Source organism: Phacochoerus africanus, chromosome 1 (genome assembly GCF_016906955.1).
Source record: "Phacochoerus africanus isolate WHEZ1 chromosome 1, ROS_Pafr_v1, whole genome shotgun sequence".
Taxonomy (NCBI): domain Eukaryota; kingdom Metazoa; phylum Chordata; class Mammalia; order Artiodactyla; family Suidae; genus Phacochoerus; species Phacochoerus africanus.
In genome coordinates, this window is record NC_062544.1 from 159827178 (window position 1) to 159848197 (window position 21020).

Genomic DNA, 21020 nt, shown 5'->3' on the forward strand with positions numbered 1-21020 from the left:
GACAATTCCAGAGTTGCTTTAAAACCTTTGCCTAGGAGTTCCCGTCGTGGCGCAGTGGTTAACGAATCCAACTAGGAACCATGAGCTTGCGGGTTCGGTCCCTGCCCTTGCTCAGTGGGTTAACGATCCGGCGTTGCCGTGAGCTGTGGTGTAGGTTGCAGACGCGGCTCGGATCCTGCGTTGCTGTGGCTCTGGCGTAGGCCGGAGGCTACAGCTCCGATTCGACCCCTAGCATGGGAACCTCCATATGCCGCAGGAGCAGCCCAAGAAATAGCAGAAAGACAAAAAAAAAAAAAAAAAAAACCTTTGCCCACAAAAACAGTAGATCTGTAGTCATCAGCTGTATATAATAATCTCCATTCATTAATAATTCTTAAAACTCCGAATATGATAATCTCCATTCATTAATAATTCTTAAAACTCTGAATATGATAATCTCCATTCATTAATAATTCTTAAAACTCTGAATATGATAATCTCCATTCATTAATAATTCTTAAAACTCTGAATAAAAAATTTAGATCCTTCTTCGAAGTAACATAGATGATTTTATATTTCAATTTTTACCGTTTTATTTTAAAAATTACACTTAAACTGCACTATGTATAGTCCATAAAACCAGCTCATCCTCCACATAAACAAAACATGATATTTAATAACATATGTAACTGTTTAGAAGCTCTTATATTGGAAAACTGTATTGAAATCAACAAGGCAGCCATTTACACTGCCTTTTATATACTACTTCCTCTGTCATGTGGCAGTCAAAAGGCTTAGTGAGACACTTGCAGCAAAGAAAACAGTTTTGAAAGGTCATGCTACACAGATAGCCAGGATTTCTTTCACAATATCCTTACTGTCTATATGACAATCTAACCACAGTTATTTTCTGAGTAAAAGCAAAAAGCATGTTATCAAAGGACCAGAAACAGCAGGCACTCAACAATATCATCTTTATGAATATTTTTCTAATGCATAAACATTCAGGGCTTATTAAAGAAAAGAATCCCAAAGTGAAGACAAAAAACTGGAGAAAGAGGAACTAGTGAAAACTGGAAGACAAGTTTAAGCCACTCAGTTTATTCATAATGTTCATACACGATAAGAAGCTTCTTTTTTTTTTCTTTTTTTTCTTTTTTTTCTTTGGCCGCACCCACAGCATATGAAAGTTACCAGCGCAGGAGCTGAATCCTAGCTGTAGCAACCCATGCCACATCTGTGGCAACACTGGATCCTTAACCCATTGTGCCACAGCAGGAACTCCGAGAAGCTTCTAAAGTAAACTTTTTCAAATTGAAACATGTGACTTAGCAAGGAAAAGCCCAATTAATTATAATATTGAAGCCAATGAATATGATCTATTTCAAAATTTCCAAATCTTAATGGCAATTGCAAATAAGGTACAAAGCTTCAAAAACCTTTCTACAGGAGCTGTAATCCCATCAGCATCCTCCCCCTTAACAACTTTTACTGGTCTATTATCCATCTGATAAAGGGATGGCTTTACCTGTTACTTGGACAATACGTCAGTCAACAGCAAGATGACAATCTGTCCAACTCCTTATAAATTTCCAATTTCCAAGTGTATCTTTTGGGGAAAAAAGGCAGTCTAACTCAATCACCTCTCCAACTCCAGGAGATAACAGTTATGCACAGCAATGAAAACACACAGCTTTCTCCTAAGCCAAGTACTGGAAGTACTGAGTACATTAGACATCCACAGCCAAGTTACAGAGACATAAATTTTTGGCAACACATTCTTTTCAAGGTTGTGAGGATCTCTCACTGAAATTTAACTAGGAGACAACATTCTTTACCAGTTCTGACCTTATAGCAGAGCATGAGAATTTGTGTTATTTCTAAAACTACCAGAAGGAGTCCCTGTCGTGGTGCAGCAGAAACAAATCTGATTAGGAACCATGAGGTTTCAGGTTCCATCCCTGGCTTCGTTCAGTGGGCTGAGGATCGGGTGCTGCCATGAGCTGTGGTATAGGTGTAGGTCGCAGACGCGGCTCGGATCTGGTGTTGCTGTGGCTGTGGTGTAGGCCGGTAGCTGTAGCTCCAATTAGACACCTAGTCTGGGAACTTCCATATGCCAAGGGTGTAACCCTAAAAAGACAAAAGGGGGAAAAAAAAAACTACTAGAAAACAATCTACAATAAACATTCTTTTAAGGAAAGAATACACTTAAATCATCCTACTCCTCAGGACTTCTCTTGTGGTGTAGTGAGTTAAAGATCCAGCATTGCCACTGCAGTCATTAGGTCATTGCTGTGGCTCGGGTTCAGTCCCTGGGAACTTCATGTCGCAGCATGGCCAAAAAAAAAAAAAAATCCTACTGCTCAAGACTGAAGATACAATATAAACCAAATCCAGGCAAAGATGTGGAGAAATTGTAAGCCTTCTATATTACTCGTAGGAATGTGAAACGGTGCAACACTTGTGGAAGAGTATGGCAGTTCCTAAAATACTACACAGATTTACCAAATGATCCAGCAATTCTACTTCTGGATATATACCAAAAAGAATTAAAAGCAGGGAGTCAGACAGATATTTGTACACCCATGTTCACAGCAGCATTATTAACAACAGCCAAAAGGTGGAAACAACCCAAGTTTCCCTCAATAGATGGGAGGATAAACAAAATGTGGTATATACATATAATAAAGTATTATTCAGCCTGAAAAAGGACATTGTGACACATGCTACAACATAGATGAACCTTAAGACATCACGCTAAGTGAAATAAACCAGCCATGAAAGGGCAAACACTATTATGATTCCACTTACATGAGCTATCCAGATCAGGCAAATTCACTGAGATAGAAAAGTAGAATAGTAGTTATCAAGGGATGGGGGTAATAAAAAAGTTGTGGAGATAGACAGTGGTGATGGTAGGTGAATGTATTATTTAGTGAACAATGTATTGAAATAATCATGGCCTCCAGTCCCTTGTGCATTACTTTTTACCAAGCCTACATACCCAGTTACTCTAACCACCAATGTCAATTTCTCATTTCCATCTTTTTTTGGAGAGGGGCGCTTTTGTCTTTTTAGGGCCACAGCTGCGGCATATGGAAGTTTCCAGGCTAGGGGGTCTGACTGGAGCTATAGCCACCGGCTTACACCAGAGCCACAGCATCTTCGACTTACACCACAGCTAATGGCAACGCCAGATCCTCAACCCACTAAGCGAGGCCAGGGATCGAACCAGCAACCTCATGGTTCCTAGTCAGATTCATTTCCACTGCGCCACAACAGTAACTCCTCATTTCCATCTTAAAGGTTATGCTTGCTTAACTGAAGCTGCCTACCATGGCATGATAGTTTATCTTAAACTGAACCTTAACAATTGCTCAGAAATCCTTTCTATTCTATCCCGGTGATGGTATTAAGTTTCTCTACCATGGTCTCTGGCCTGGTCATTCTAATAGTTTCCTAGCTGATCTTCTTGTTTCCCCTCTACTTCTACAATCCATCTTTGATGAAGCAGCCACAAGAATCTTTAAAACATGTATCATATTATGACACTTTTCTGTGTAAAATCTTCCTTAAATGACTTCCTTGAGTCTAAGCTCTTCACCATGGCCATAGGGACCAACGTGGCCTGGCCCTGCCTACTTCTTCAGCCTCACATCATGACAGTATTTTCTTCATCCCCTCTGTTTCAGAACACTGGATTTCTTTCCATTCCTCAAACACATCAAGCTCTTTTCCGCCTTGAGATTTTTACACTAGTTTTATTTTCAAAAGACTGAATGAATCCCTCTCTTTCATATCTCACCTTAAAGTCACCTCCTCAGAAGTAGCCCAGTCACTCTATCAACTATCCTCCTCACATCACATTATAATTTGGCATTTTTCTTGTATTTTTCAATTAGTGGCTCCACAAAAACAATGATCTTGTCAATACGAGTGTTTGGCAAAAAGCAGGTGTTTAATGAATATTTTTTGAATTTGGTAATTACTCAACAACATTTTTTCTAAATGTTTTCTTCTTTTAGGATCCCAACCTCACCACTGATTATTTGCCTAGAAGATAACCTCAATCTCTACCTTATTTTGAAAAGTAGGATTAAAAAAACTCTACAGTTTTCTTTCTCTGCTTAAAAACTCCTTTTTTAAATAAATTTTTATTACAGTTGATTTACAATGTCTCTTCAATTTCTGTTGTACAGCAAAATAACCCAATCACCCACAGTTTGCAGTGCTGTATAATAGGGCCCCATTGCCGATCCATTCCAAATATAAGAGTTTCCATCCAAAATCCCTGAACTGCCTGTCCATTCCACTCCCTCCTGCAACCCTCTGGGGAGCACAGGTCTGCTCTCCTTGGCTGTGATCTGCTCCTGTTTTGTACATAGGATCATCTGTGCCATTGACTTTTTTTTTTTTTTTTGCTTTTATTTAGGGTCACACCCTCAGCATATGGAATTTCCCAGGCTAGGGGTCAAATTGGAGCTACAGCTGCCAGCCTACACCACAACCACAGCAACACAGGATCTGAGCCACATCTTCAATCTACACCACAGCTCACAGCAAAGCTGAGTGAGGCCAGGGATTGACCCGCATCCTCACGGATACTAGTTGGATTCATTTCTGCTTTGCCACAACAGGAACACCCTGTGCCATATTTTAGATGCCACATATAAGTGATATCATATACTGTTTGTCTTTTTCTTTCTGGCTTACTTCACTTAGTATGGGAATCTCTAATTCCATTCATGTTGCTGCAAATGGCATTAGTTTTTCATTTAATAGCTGAGCAGTATTCCACCGTGTATATGTACCACATCTTAATCCATTCGTCTGCCAAGGGACATTTAGGTTGTTTAATGGCTTAGCTATTGAGAATAGTGCTGCGATGAGCACAGGGGTGCATGTATATTTTTCAAGGAAACTTTTATCCAGATATATGCCCAGGAGTGAGATTGCTGCATCATATGGCAGTTCTATATTTAGTTTTTTGAGGTACCTCCATACTGTTTTCCATAGTGGTTGTACCAACTTACATTCCCACCAACAGTGAAGGAGGGTAAAAAACTCCTTGATTCATCTTCTCCTCCCTTCCTCTAGTTTCTAAGCAGAATGGTCATTACTTTTTTTTTCTTTCTTCTTTTTTGGAGCCGCACCCTCGGCATATGAAGGTTCCCAGGCTAGAGGTCAAATTGAAGCTACAGCTGCCGGCCTACACCAGGGCCACAGCAACGCCAGATCCAAGCCACATCTGGGATCTACAGATCCTTAACCCGCTGAGCGAGGCCAGGGATCAAACCCATTCCTAGCCAGATTCATTTCTGCTGCACCACAACGGGAACTCCCCTTCTAGCCACTCTTGAATTCACATATATAACTTCTTTCCATAGTCCCTGCCAAATCTGCCTTTGAAGTCTATCCTGACAAATTAACTCTCAGACCACCAACTTCCACTCCCAGCACTCATTCAGGTAGTCATTATTTCACATACTAGCACTTACCACAGTAAATGCGTTAGGCACCTAACTTGCCTATCACCCCAGACTAACAGGCAAGATAACCCCAGGAAGGGAAGGTCCACCCTTGTTAACAGTATAACAAGGGTGGACCATGTGATTCATCACCCAAACCAGCAGACAAGAGTAAAAAGGGCATAAAACAGTTGAATAAGTATACAGTGTTATATGACAATTATATTTAAACATATTTAAATAAAGTTGGGTATTAAATGATCTCCAAGAGGATTAAACCAAGATATACAGTGTCACACTGTAACTCTCGTGTTTAGGGAAATGACTGCTGCATCCACTACTATATATTGGTTTAATAAATTACTTAAGGAGTTCCCGTTGTGGCACAGTAGAAACAAATCCAACTAATATCCACGAGCAGGCAGATTCGATCCCTGCCCTCACTCAATGGCTGAATGATCTGGCGTTTCCGTGAGCTGTGGCGCAGGTCGCAGAATCGGCTTGGATCCCGAGTTGCTGAGGCTGTGGCGTAGGCCAGCAGCTGCAGCTCTGATTTGTTCCTGGCCTGGGGAACTTCCATATGCCACAGGAGCGGTCCTAAAAAACAAAAGAAACAAACAAATAAATTACTTAAAAGCTAAACTATTCATTTTATCACCTTTTCTTCACTCTTTACTCCATTACAAGCTTCGTTTTCAGCCACAAACATCATCCTGAAATGGCCTCTGCAAGGACCAGCAATAACCTCCTCACTGACAAATCCAAAAAACTTTCACTTTTCAATTAACCTCTCTAAAAAGCTTTAGACATTACTGACTCCTCCTCCCTCCTTCAGGAAGCTGAGTTAAATCTGGAAAATATAATCCTAAATATCCAGACTATCTTAAAATAAGGCCTAGAATTTCCTCCCCATCTCCAGCCCAGATTAACTAAAAAATTTAGAATCTAACAATAGTCACATCTTCCTTCAATATTTAACATCTGCTAGCATAAGTAAAGATACAAAATTGGATACTTACCTTGAAATGAAAGCCCCCATTTTAGTTTTTTAGGAAAACAAATGGCATCACTTATTTTTTAAAAGTGAAGGTTTCATGGAAGATTTTTTTCAGGTTAGAAGACACACTACAAAAAAGGGTGAAGATAAAAAGTATTAACACCTAAATGAACAAATTTAAAATAACTTCATTACTTATATGACATAATGCTTATAACTCTGTATTTTTACATATGGGGAACATATGAACCATGATATTAAAATCACCTTAACCCACTGAGGGAGTCCAGGGGTCAAACCCTCATCCTCATGGATACTAGTCGGGTTTATAACTGAGTCACAATGGTTACTCCTACCACCTCTTTCTTGAAATTGCTTTTCTATAATATGCTAGTTTTCTACTTCTCAATCTATTTCTTTTCTTCTTTTTTTCTTTTTCTTTTTTTCTTTTGCCATTTCTAGGGCCACTCTCGTGGCATATGGAGATTCACAGGCTAGGGGTCTAATCAGAGCTGTAGCCGCTGGCCCACACCAGGGCCACAGCAATTCGGGATCCGAGCCTCGTGTGCAACCTACACCACAGTTCACCGAACGCCGGATCCTTAACCCACTGAGCAAGGGCAGGGATCAAACCCGCAACCCCATGGTTCCGAGTCGGATTGTTAACCAATGAGGCACAACGAGAAATCCTCTACTTCTCAATCTATTGCTCCACCTACATTACAAGCTCCTAACCATGAGTAGCTTATTTTATTTTTCCCCTTTTCTTTAGTGTAATATTTGGCACACACAAAATACATGGAAAAATGCATATAAACAAGCATAAGATTTACACTGTATGGAGTTCCCATCGTGGCGCAGTGGAAATGAACCTGACTAGGAACCATGAGGTTGTGGGTTCGATCCCTGGCCTCGCTCAGTGGGTTGAGGATCCAGCATTGTCGTGAGCTGTGCTGTGGGTCACAGATGCAGCAGATCTGGTATTGCTGTGGCTGTGGTGTAGGCTGGCAGCTGCAGCTGCAATTCAACCCCTAGCCTGGGAACCTCCATATGCTGTGGGTGTGGCCCTAAAAAAGACAAAAAAAAAAAGAAAGAAAGATTTACACTGTAAATTGTAAATCGCCATACCATATGTGAATACCCATGACATTATCTACGTGCTCCTCTCCTCCCAACCTTTACCCTGACCCGCTTTTTTGCGGGGTGTGGGTGGGACACCCACAGCATGAAAAGTTCCCAAACCAGGGATCAAACCTGCCCCAAAACAGCAACCTGAGTCCCTGCAGTGACAATGCTAGGTCCTTAACATGCTGCACCACAAGATAATTCCCCAATCTTTATCTTAAATATTTATTATTCCATGACTTTTTTTTAGCTTTTTAGGGCCGTACCTGCAGCATATGGAAGTTCTCAGGCTAGGGGTCAGAGCTGCACCTCCCAACCTACGCCACAGCCACAGCCATGCCAGATATAAGCCACATCTGCACCTGCACTGGATCCTTAACCCACTGAGAGAGACCAGGGATTGAACCTGCATCCTCATGGATACTAGTCAGGTTCATAACCCACTGAGCCACAACAGGAATAACTCCAATACTTTTTAAAGCAGAACTTTGCCACACATGACCCTGAACAATATTTTGTTTAGGTCTGTGTCCCCTGCTCCCTTCTTCACATGATAAATTGGTAGGCTGAATGGAGTCTTCAGGGACTTGAATTTTTTCACTCAATATTTTCCTAAGCGGTATCTGTGTTACATTTTCATTGGTCTATACAGCATTTCTTTATATAAATATGACACAAAGTATTAATCTATTCTGTTGACAAACGCTTGGGTGGTATGGTTTTTTGCTTTTATCAACATTATCATACAAGTCTCTAGAAAAATTTCGTTAGGGTATGCTACCAACCTAGAAGTGGATAAACTGGCAGGTCACAAGACATCCAAATTCCCAAGTTGACAAAAAATGCCAAATTGGGGGAAGTGAGGGTGAGCCAAATTGTCTTCCTATTGAATCACTTTAGTGATTATTGACAGATAACACATCTTCTCCAATACCTGGTAAAGTCAGATTTCTTAATTTGTGGCAATAGAGAACATATAAAACGGCACTATGATTTCAGTTTGTACTTGATTAGGTTGAAGATCTTTTCATAAGTTTATTAACTATCTACATTCCTTTCTCTGTTCCTCTGTTCATTAACAGTTTTGAGGAGTTCCCGTCGTGGCTCAGTGGTTAACGAATCCCACTAGGAACCATGAGGTTGCGGGTTTGGTCCCTGCCCTTGCTCAGTGGGTTAAGGATCTGGCGTTGCCGTGAACTGTGGTGTAGGTCGCAGATGCAGCTCGGATCCCACGTTGCTGTGGCTCTGGCGTAGGCTGGCAGCTATAGTTCCAATTAGACCCCTAGCCTGGGAACCTCCATATGCCGCAGGAGCAGCCCAAGAAATGGCAAAAAGACAAAAATTAAAAATAAAAAAATAAAAATAAAAAACAATTTTGAGCTATTTTTACTGAGTTATCTTTTTCTTACTAATATGTCTGTACATTCAGAACCAGGACTGGCTACATAATTTGCAGTGCTCAGTGCAAAATTAAAAAAAGCAGGGCTACTTATTCAGAAATTAAGAATTTTAAGACAGTGATAGCTTAGCCTTAAAGTGTAGGGCCTGTGTGATTTGCACATATTGTATATCTATGAAGGCAGGCCTATTCAGGACACTAATGCTCTATGACATATACTACAATTTCCCCCCAGATTTATGGTTTACTTTTTCATTGTCTTTATGGTAACTTTAGATGGACGTTAATTTTAATGTAGTCAAAAACAGTCAACTGTTTCTTTTGTTGTTGTTTTTTTGGGGTTTTTTTTTGCCTTTTCTAGGGCCACACCTGTCGCATATGGAGGTTCCCAGGCTAGGGGTCTAATCAGACCTGTAGCCACCGGCCTACACCACAGCCACAGCAACTCGGGATCCTTAACCCACTGAGCAAGGCCAGGGATCAAACCTGCAACCTCATGGTTCCTAGTCGGATTCGTTAACCGCTGCGCCACGACGGGAACTCCTCAACTGTTTTTAATGTAGTCAAAAACAGTCAAATTTTCTGGCTCAATGATAAAATCCTATGGCCTTCATAAAGTTTTAAGGCTTTGCATTTTCATTTGAGCTCTAATTCACAGGTGCTTTCCAAGGGTCAGTGAGCTCACATCCTTCTCCTCTCAACCATTATGTCCCATTCTTCACAAATAACATTTTACAAAATTTCATGAGCTTTATGATAGTAGCATGCAAGCTAACATCACTTAATTCATTTCTGGGCAAGGCCACTCAAACTGGATTGGAACTTGTGCCACACGTCAAGTATGGAATTATTTACATTTGTCATTAATATTCCAAGTAAGAAGTTTTAATAAAAAATTTCAAATATCTGGTTAGAACAATTTATACTTAAAAGAAGGGAGAAAAAGGAGTTTTGTAGTGGCTCAGCAGTAACAAACCAAACTAGTATCCAAGAGGACACAGGTTCAATTCCTGGCCTTTCTCACTGGGTTAAGGATCTGACATTGCCATGAGCTGTGATGTAGGTCACAGACTCAAGTCAGATCTGGTGTTGCTGTGGCCATATTGTAGGTTGACAGCTACAACTCCGATTTGACCCCTAGCCTGGGAACCTCCATATGTCCAAAGAGTGGCCCTAAAAAGCAAAAAGAAAAAAGAAAGAAAGAAAGAAAAGAAAGAAAACTAAATATAAAACTACCATACGATCCAGCAATCCCGCTCCTGGGCATATTTCCAGACAAAACTTTCATTCAAAAAGATACATGCACCTTATCAATGCAGCACTATTCACAACAGCCAAGTCATGGAAACAACTTAAATGTCCATCAACAGATGATTGGATTAAGAAGATGTGGTACATATACACAAAGGAATACTGCTCAGACAAAAAAAGAAACAAAATAATGCAATTTGCAGCAATATGGATGGAACTAGAGACACTCATACTAAGTGAAGTGAGTCAGAAAAAGAAAGACAAATACAATATATTATCACTTATAACTGGAACCTAATATATGGCACAAATGAACCTATCCACAGAACAGAAACAAACTCATGGACCAGGAGAACTGACTGACTTGTGGTTGGTGAGGGGGAGGTAGTGGGATGCACTGGGAGTCTGGGGTTAGCAGACACAAACTATTGCATTTGGAGTGGATAAGCAATGAGATCCTGCTGTGTAGCACAGGGGACTATATCTAATCACTTATGATGGATGATAACGTAAGAAAAAGAATGTATAAATATGTATAACTGGGTCACTTTGCAGAAACTGACAGAACATTGTAAAACGACTATAATAAAATTTTTTTAATTAAAAAATAAATAAAACTTGATTAGTAATTTAATTCCAGTCTTGGTTTCTTTGCTTTTCTTTTTTTGCCTTTTCTAGGGCCGCTCCTGCAGCATATGGAGGTTCCCAGGTTAGGGGTTGAATTGGAGCTGTAGCCACCGGCCTACACCACAGCCACAGGCACACGGGATCCGAGCCACATCTGCAATCCACACCACAGCTCACGGCAACGCCAGATCCTTAACTCACTGAGCAAGGCCAGGGATCGAACCCGTAACCTCATGGTTCCTAGTCGGATCGTTAACCACTACGTCACGACGGGAACTCCTGGTTTCTTTGCTTTTGAAATAAGGTCAATAACATGCTTTTTAAAGTAAAGGGATTAAAAAAACAAATATTTAAATATTTAAAGTGAAAGGATGTTATAAAACAAATTTTAGAAAGATGTTAAAATATATCAAACTGCTTACTTTCCCAAACGAAATTAGCCAACTCAAAAATAACCAATTTTGCTGGTGCAGGATGTTGACAGTGGGGTAGGCTTTGTGTGGCGGGCTGGAGTATATGGTAATTCTATGTGCTTTCTGTTGAAGTAAACCTAAAACTGCTCTAAAAAAAATAATGCCTATTTAAAAGAGAAAAGGAAAACAAAAAATAACCAATTTGACACAATATAGGTTAATAATGAATGTAAGTATACTGCTTACTCTTCTGGAACAGTTAAAATTATTCTGATTTCTTCAAACACAGAATTCAATAAAATTTATTCTTAAAGTTCTTAGTAATACCTTTAGGTAAAAGCAAAGTTGTTAATAATCTTCAACATGAAGATCCACTCACAACTTCACTGTGAAAAGAAAGAAAACAGAATTTACTAGAAGAAAAATGTTCTGGATAAATATCCATTAAACTTTAAATGGATGTGAGGGGAGGGGGGATTTCCAAAGATCATCCAAGCACTGAGAATGGCACAAGATGAAACCAAAACCCCCACACAGATTCTGTCTCTGGTCCCTGTTCAAGTAAAAGTAGTCTTCTACAAAAACAAAATCAAACAAATACAATGCCAAGGAGTTCTCTTGTGGCACATCAGGTTAAAGATCCAACGTTTTCACTGCAGCAGCTTGGGTCGCTGCTGTGGTGCTGGTTCAATCTCTGGCCTGAGAACTTCCACATGCCGTGGATGTGCCCAAAAACTAAACAAAACAAAAAACTATACTTTATAATTATGCAATTTACATATGAATTGGCTAAACTATTCTCTTTAAGTAACAATGATTTCAATCTCCCAACCTCTACCTATAAATAAGCAAGCAAAACCATCTAAATTCCAATATAACAAAAAAGAAACAGACTCACAGATATAGAAAACAAACTGTGGTCACCAGTAAGTGGGGGGGGCGGGGGAGAGCAATGATAAGGGTAGGGGATCAAGAGGTACAAACTACTACATATAAAATAAGCTACAGGAGTTCCTGTCTTGGCACAGCAGAAACGAATCCAACTAGGAACCATGAGGTTGCAGTTCGATTCCGGGCCTCACTCAGTGGGTTAAGGATCCAGTGTTGGTGTGAGCTGTGGTATAGGTCACAGACTCAACTTGGATCTGGTGTAGGCTGACTGACAGCTGTAGCTCCAAATGGACCCCTAGCCTGGGAACCTCCATATGCCCGAGTGCAGCCCTAAAAAAAAGAAAGAAAAAAAAAAAAAAAAAAAAGCTAAAAAGGGAGTTCCTGCTATGGCACAGTGGGTTAAGGATCCACTGTTGCTGCAACTGTGGCAATTGCAGCTGCAGCTCACATTTGGTCTCTGACTCAGGAACTTCCATATGCCACAAGTGTGGCAAAAAAACCAAAAAAATTATAAACACACACTGTATAGGAGTTCCTGTCATGGCCCAGCAATAGCGAACCAGACAGTAACCATGAGGATGGGTGTTCAATCACTGGCCCTGCTGGGTGGGTTGGGTATCAGGCATTGCCGTGAGCTGTGGTGCTGAGTCGCAGGTCCTGTGTTGCTCCCTGGGAACTTCCATGTGCTGCACCTGCGACCCTAAAAAGCAAAAAAAAAAAAAAAAAAAAAAAGGGAACTAGAGTTCGCAACCCAAATCTCCTCCTGAAACTAAAATGGTGAGATAACCTGTATCCTGAACTGTCCTCCATAGTGAATTGTATCATATCTCATATCATCCATCTCTCATTTACCTAAAATGCAAAACATTATTTGACTAAATTCCGGTAATACGAAGACTAAGTATGAGAGTCTGGGGTGTGAACCTCTGGTGCCTTGCAGATGCTGCTCATTCCAGCACCCTGTCCATCAGACCAGCTCCTATGCACCTGCACCAGGCACCAGATCAGGTAAAATTTTCTCTAGAACCCCTCCTGATCTCCAAAAACTCACTGGGAACCTGCTATGACTTGTATGTATCTCACTTACTATAGTGCATTACAAATATTAGTTTGCTTGTCTCCCCTGAAAGACTATGGATCCCTCAGAACAAGGAGAGTCATATTCATACTTACAACCCAAGTACCAGCAAAATGCTTCTGATTATGGCAGGTAATCAAAAATATTCACTGAATGAATTAAAGAACATACACATGTAGCTAAAATCCCACTTATATTCTGCTTAACCCAACAGGCATTTTACTTAATTCAGTGCCTGTTATTAAGGAAACAAGTCCAATAACAATACTTTTCCTTACTATATCAGTATCTTAGATGTAAAGCTTTTATACACATAAACAACTGAAAATACTAAGAAAATATCTCAATCACTTCAGAAGTGTTACATAAAACTATGAAAAGTATGTCTTTTTTTTTTGTCTTTTTTGCCATTCCTTGGGCCGCTCCCGCGGCATATGGAGGTTCCCAGGCTAAGGGTCAAATCGGAGCTGTAGCCGCCGGCCTACGCCAGAGCCACAGTAACGCGGGATCCTAGCCGCGTCTGCGACCTACACCACAGCTCACAGCAACGCAGGATCCTTAACCCACTGAGCGAGGCCAGGGATCAAACCCACAACCTCATGGTTCCTAGTCGGATTTGTTAACCACTGCACCACGATGGGAACTCCAGTATGTCTTTTAAAAGATAATAAAGGAGTTCCTGTTGTGGTTCAGTGGTTAACAAATCCGACTAGGAACCATGAGGTTATGGGTTTGATCCCTGCCCTTGCTCAGTGGGTTAAGGATCTGGCACTGCCGTGAGCTGTGGTGTAGGTCGCAGATGAGGCTTGGATCTGGCGTTGCTGTGGCTCTGGCATAGACTGGCAGCTGTAGCTTCGATTAGACCCCTAGCCTGGGAACTTCCATATGCCATGGGTATGGCCCTAGAAAAGACAAGAAAAAAAAAAGATAATAAAGAAAAAAAACTGATGTTAGAGTGCTAAATTTTTATGACATTTTGTTCATTTTTTTTGTTTTAAAGGAATTGCAAGATATAATGATAAATATAACATTATCAAAAAAACAACATTTTATAATGAGGTAGATATGGTCTTAGGGACAAAGCATTCCTCAGTATCTCAAACACTAACTTATACAGGCATTCCCACATGGGCTGTCTCAAATGGCCTGAGAAAAAGGAATCAGAGAACAGAATAATCAACTAGTCACATACACCCAGGTGTTTCCAATTCAGGATGGGTTTTCAAGTTTTATCAAATACAAGTAAAAACTAGGAAACAAGGAGAAAAGCAAACCCAAGGATACTTCTTCAGTACATCCTACTTAACATAAGAGCATACTATAGTTATTCTTTTGCATTCTGCATTTTTATTAAGAGTATGTCCTGGAAATTACTTTCTATCATTTCATGGAGATCTTTCTCATCCTTTTTTTACATCTGCACTGTACTCCATTGTGCAGATATACCACAGTTTATGGGTATTTAGTTTCCAATATTTTTACAATGCTGCAATGTAAATACTGATATCATCTTGTTATGCTCCCCCTTAACATCTCAGACAAAAACAAAGACGGACAAAAAAAAAAAAAAAACCTGGCTCTACCCCCAAAACATACCAAACTCATCTACCATTCCCACTGTCCATGACACAGCCTCAGTGTAAGGCATCATCAGAATTTCTTGGCTGTTCTACTGCAATACCTTCCTAACCGGTCTCTCTGCCTTCACTCTGGCTGCCCCACAGTTCATGTGTGTCAGAGCAACCAGAATATACCTCAGAGAGAATAAATCAGATTACTCCAAATCCTTGCTTAAAACCCACTGTAGGGAGTTCCCTTCGTGGCTCAGCGGTTGATGAACCCAATCAGGCTCCATGGGGATGCGGGTTCGATATTTGGCCTCTTTCAGTGGGTGAAAGATCCAGTGTTGCTGTGAGCTGTGGTGTGTGTCACAGACTCGGCTTGGATTCCATGTTGCTATAGCTGTGGCATAGGCTAGCAGCTGCAACTCCAACAATCCCTAGCCTGAGAACTTTATATGCTGCGGGTGCGGCCCTAAAAAAACAAACAAAACCCTTATAACCCTACTTCACTTGCAACCCTGACCTACAAAGACCCTTTATGATCTGGTATCTGTCTACCTCTTACCTCACCTTTCACTTTTCCTCATTTACTACTTCCTCCTAGTCATAATGATTTGCTTTCTGTTCATAAACTTATTTTGTTCCTAACTTAGAACTCACGTAGTCACTATTCTTTCAGTTTAGAGTGTTCTGCCCCAGGTCATATGCCACCTTTTAACATCCATTGCTCAATTCAAAAGTTACCTCTTCTAGGGGATTTCCTGTGTACCATCACCATTCAGATTGCAACCTGATTCATTCTCTACCACTTTACTATCCTCATAATACTTATTAGTACTTGCAATTCTCATTTATTGTTTACAAGTTTGTTTCTTCCAAAGGTAAATACAAAAAGTCTTGAGAATAGCATTTAATTCATATAACTTTAACTCTATTAATTTTAAAACTTTTCTATTAGGTTTGAAATTGTTTCAAGTACTTCTCCACGAAACTGCCTGTTCTGGACATTTTATATAAATGAAATCATACAATACACAGCCTTCTGTGATTGGTGTCTTTCACTCAGCATGTTTTCAAGGTACATCCATGCGGCAGCATGTCAAAGAATTGCATTCCTTTTTTAAGACTAGATACCATTCCACTGTAGGGATAAAATGCACTTTGTTTATCCATTCATTAGCTGTGGAAATTTGGGTCACTTCCACTTTGGCACTATAATGAATAATACTGCTTTGAACACTCATGCACAAGTTTTTGTATGAACATGTGTTTCAGTTCTCTTGGGTATAAACCTAGCAATGGAAGTGCTGTGTCATATGGTAATTCTGTTTAACTTTCTAAAGAACTGACAAACTGCTTTTGCAAAGTGGCTGCACTACTTTACAATCCAACCAGCAATGTATGAGGATGCCAATGCCACATGCAATATTTGTTACTGTCCATCTTTTAATCACAGCCATACTAGTAATGGTTTTGATTTGCATTTCCCTAATGACTAATAATGTTGAGCAACTGTTTATGTGCTTACTAGCCATTTGTACATCTTCCTTGGAAAAATGTTTATTCAAACTATTTCTTTGCCAGTTTTTAAACTGGATTATTCCAATTTTCATTATTGAGCTGTAAATGTTCTTTATATTATCATATATTATACATTATATATATTATACATATTACTAATCAGCTATATGCTTTGCTAATATTTTCTTACTAGCCTTTTTTTTTAATGTTAGGCTTTGAATTCAGATGGTCTGTCAGTATTAGCTTATAATCATAAGTGGCATATTAAAAACAATTTACAAGAGGCATTCCCATTGTGGCTCAGGGTGTTAAGAACCCAACTAGTATCCATGAAGAATCGGGTTCAATCTCTGGCATGGCTCAGTGGGTTAAGAAACCAGCCTTGCTGTGAGCTGCAGTGTTAAGTTGCAGACACGGTTTGGATTTGCTGTGGCTGTGGCATAAGCTGACAGCTACAACTCCAATTTGATGCCTAGCCTGGGAAACTCACTATGCCACAGGTGTGGACCTAAAGGGAAAAAACAAAAACAAAAAACCCCTAACAATTTACAAGATTTTGGTACCAGTGACAAATGGTTACTTGAAACCTACATTTTACAGGAAATACAATAACTTTTTTAAGGTAGTATGAGGATTTGAAGTCACAGATTATTCATATGTGTCAGTGCTAAATAAAAGTGTAAGCAAAGAACACTTTTGATATACAAAATGCTGATAGCCAATTTAGCAAATCACACAAGATCAAAAACACAATCTTCTAACCTCCCTATATTTAAAAATACAGTAGTTCCCTTAAAGCTCAATGGGTTACGGATCTGGCATAGTCACTGCAGCAGCTTGGGTCACTGCTGTGGCTTGAGTTCAATCCCTGGCCCAGGAATTTCCATACGCTGTGAGCAGAGCCAAAATAAAATAAAATAAAAAGTAAAAAAAATACATATAGTAAAATAGTTTCCAAAAGTACTTCATATGTGAGGTTAGAAATTAACACATTTTAGAAACTATTATTTCTGACTATAGGAATAGGAACAAACTTCTCAGGCTGGCATACAAGGCTGGCGATCTACCTCTTCCTATCTATCTTCTGAAGTGCCCTCCCACTTTACATTACAGCTAGTAGTTGGCTTTTTTTTTTTTTTTTTTTTGCTTTTTAGGGCCCCACCCGTGGCATATGGAGGTTCCCAGGCTAGGGGTCTAATCGGAGCTGTAGCTGCCAGCCTACGCCACAGCTATAGCAACACCAGATCCAAGTCGTGTCTGCGACCTACACCACAGCTCATGGCAACAATGGATCCTCAACCCACTGAGCAAGGTCAAGGATGGAACCCGAAATCTCATGTTTCCTAGTCAGGTTCATTTCCACTGCGCCATGACGGGAACTCCTGGCTGGTAATTATTTATTTATTTATTTGTCTTTATAGGGCCGCACCTGTAGCATATGGAGGTTCCCAGGCTAGGAGTCCAATCGGAGCTGTTGCTGCCAGCCTACGCCAGAGCCACAGCAACGCCAGATCCAAGCTGTGTCTGTGACCTACACCACAGCTCACAGCAACGCCAGATTCTTAACCCACTGAGTGAGGCCAGGGATCGAACCTGCAACCTCATGGTTCCTAGTCGGATTCGTTTCCTCTGTGCCACAACGGGAACTCTTGGTAATTTTTTTAAACACTTGAGACTAAGCCCTACTATCATCTCTCACAGGAACATTACCTGCCTACCTCTCCTCTGAAGACCAGTTAAGAAATTTTGATTCCAGCGGTTCTCAGACATTTTGGTTTCAGCTTCCCCTAACACTCTTAAAAATTACTGCAGACTCAAAAAAAAAAAAAAAATTACTGAGGGGTCAAAAGCTCTTGTCTGTGTAGGTTACATCTATCAACTTTGCTGAATTTGAAATTAAAACTGAGAATTTAAAAAATGTATTCATGTAAAAAGTAGTAAACCTATTAAAGAACTTCCACATGCCACGGGCACAGCCAAAATTTTTAAAAATTTAAAAAAACATTAAATTTAAAAAATAAAAAACATATTTTTCAAAACTTTTAGTGAGAAGAGTGACACAATTTTACATTTCTGTAAATCTCCTTAATATTTGCCTTAAATAAAAGACAGCTAGATATTCACCTCTACTTTGAATGCAATCTATTGTGATAGCACAAGTTATATTGCCTCTGGAAAACTACTGTAATTCATAAGCGAAGCAAGGAAAAAAAAAAAAGGAAAAAGGAAAAAACATCTTAAGTTATGAGAATAGTTTTGACATTACAGATTTCTTAAGAATGAGCTCAGGGACCTCCAGAAGCCCCCAGACTGTACTTTGAGAACCAGTGCTCCATTCTGTGCCTTTCTTACTCTGAATAGGCTCTATCATTTACACTTACCACATAGTATCAAAATTATCTGCTCACTTGTCTCTCATATAAAGTTCCTTCAAACCATGCGCCATCTTCGACTTTGCATCCAGTGCCTCATATAGCATGGAGCATATATCCTCTCAATAAACATTCCATGAATAAATGGTAAATATCGGAAAATTTTCACACACTCTAATATATAAAAATATATGTGAATGAAGCAGATTTTCCCATGGCCAACTCCTTAGCTAACAGAAATGTATAAAAGAAAAATTTTATTATAAATTAATAGCAATGCCAGAAGTAGTATAAAGGATACATTCAGACCTGGCAAAACCATACTAGATTAGAACTTTTTCAAAGTTCAGCCCCGAGGGAACAAGGAAAGAACATCCTAAAAAGCATCTTAGACGGTAAACAAACACCCACTGGTTCAGTCTTCTGACTAAATACAAGTGTCACTTCTGCAACAAGACAATTAAACCTCTGTTTAAAAAAAAAGTGGAGGAGGGCAGGGTTGGTTTCAAGGTAGGGAGAATGCCAATAACAGATGACTAAGGACGAAACAGGTATTCTCAGCTTATGAATTTCTTGAAATTTTGTCAACCAAATTAGAATACAAAAAAATATATTTTCCTGTCTTTATTTGCATTGTTTTTCAAATCAATGCTTCCTTAAAATTCTATGAATGAACCTTACCCTCCCAATCCAATTAAGCAATATCAGAACCTTACTGAAGATCAGAAACATTTGTCTCTCTCACTCACACCTAGCCCATTACCTTGATGTTCCACAACTATCCCTAAGGTTTAGTTGGATGTCTGGAAGTTCCCACTGTGGCTCAGTGGTAAAGAGCCTGACTAGTATCTATGAGGATATGGGTTCGATCCCTGGCCTCACTCAGTGGGTTGAGGATCCAGCTTTGCCGTGAACTGTGGTGTAGGTCTCATACACAGCTCGGATCCTGTGTTGCTGTGGTGTGATGTAGATCAGCAGCTGTGGCTCCGATTCGACCCCAGCCTGGGAACTTCCATATGCTGCAGGTGCCTGTGGAAGACAAAAGAGAAAGAAAGAAAAGAAAGAAAGGAAAGAAAGGAAGAAAGAAAGGAAAGAAAGGAAGGAAGGAAGGAAGGAAGGAAGGAAGGAAGGAAGGAAAGGACAGGACAAGGAAGGAAGGAAGGAAGGAAGGAAAATGAGTCGGAAAGAAAGAACTAAGACAGAAAGAAAAGAAAGAAACGAAAGAAAAGAAAGCAACACGAAAGAAAGAAAGAAAGAAAGAAAGAAAGAAAAGAAATCTGAAGAAGTACTTGTGGCCTAGAAAAAAGGAATCTTTTTGAAATAAGGCCTAGGATGGGATTAGGCAGGGATATCACACTAAGGACACCAGGAGAAAAGCTCTTGGAACAATTCTCAGGTGGGAAGGGTAAATTCAATGCAGAGCTAAAGGAGCCTTTGGCCATAGGGAAGCCACTGCAGCCTGCACACCCTAGAGCTGAGAGCGTATTTCTCTAGGTCTCTACTCTCAACTGTAAAATAAAGCTCTAAAATGCCAAGATCCTCTGCCACATTTATGATGAAGTCTCTGTACCTTACATGCCTAGGAAAGCCCCAACCTCTTGGAAGAACAAATGTGACGTTCCAAAGGTCTGAATTTTGACCAGTCAGCTAACTGATATTCCACATCTTATTAGCAAAGCATTCAATTACTGTTAGATCATTTACAATGAAAAGGTTAATAATACTACCACATTTTCTAGATAAAGAAATAGTAACAGAAGTACCCTAAGAAATTACTTGACCTCTTAAAGGGTCTATTTCAGAAAATAGTCATTAAAAATAATCTTCCAAATCCTATTATATTTTATAAAAGTGGATCCCTTAAACTTTTTTTTTTTTTTGTCTTTTTGCTATTTCTTTGGGCCGCTCCTACAGCATATGGAGGTTCCCAGGCTAGGGGTCCAATCGGAGCTGTAGCCACTGGCCTACGCCAGAGCCACAGCAACACAGGATCCGAGCCGCGTCTGCAACCTACACCATAGCTCACGGCAACGCCGGATCGTTAACCCACTGAGCAAGGGCAGGGACCGAACCCGCAACCTCATGGTTCCTAGTCGGATTCGTTAACCACTGAGCCACGACGGGAACTCCCTTTATAGACTTTTTGATGACACCCATTCTGCCCAGTGTAAGGTGGTACCTCATAGTGGTTTTGATTTGCATTTCTCTAATAATGAGTGATGTTGAACAACTTTTTATGTGTTTTTTTTGGTCATCTGTATGTCTTCTTTGGAGAGTTGTTCTTTTAGATCTGCCCATTTTTTGATGGAGTTTGTTTTTTTGGTATTGACTTTTAAC

General features: G+C 40.0%; 1 protein-coding gene across 4 annotated transcripts in view; it reads right to left on the reverse strand.

Moving 5' to 3' along the window:
• The window catches only part of PIK3CB (phosphatidylinositol-4,5-bisphosphate 3-kinase catalytic subunit beta), a 178604-nt gene that overhangs the window by 132320 nt on the left and 25264 nt on the right, over positions 1-21020 (reverse strand). For 3 of the 4 annotated variants that reach the window (XM_047783354.1, XM_047783345.1, XM_047783327.1), the window contains exons 1-2: positions 11587-11604; positions 6467-6572 (exon numbers count right to left, since the gene is read on the reverse strand). The exons of the other annotated variant lie outside the window; for it this stretch is intronic. The gene's annotated coding sequence lies outside the window, so the exon portion shown is untranslated. Of the gene's footprint in view, positions 1-6466; positions 6573-11586; positions 11605-21020 lie in introns of those variants that run through there. 4 annotated transcript variants of the gene reach the window in all.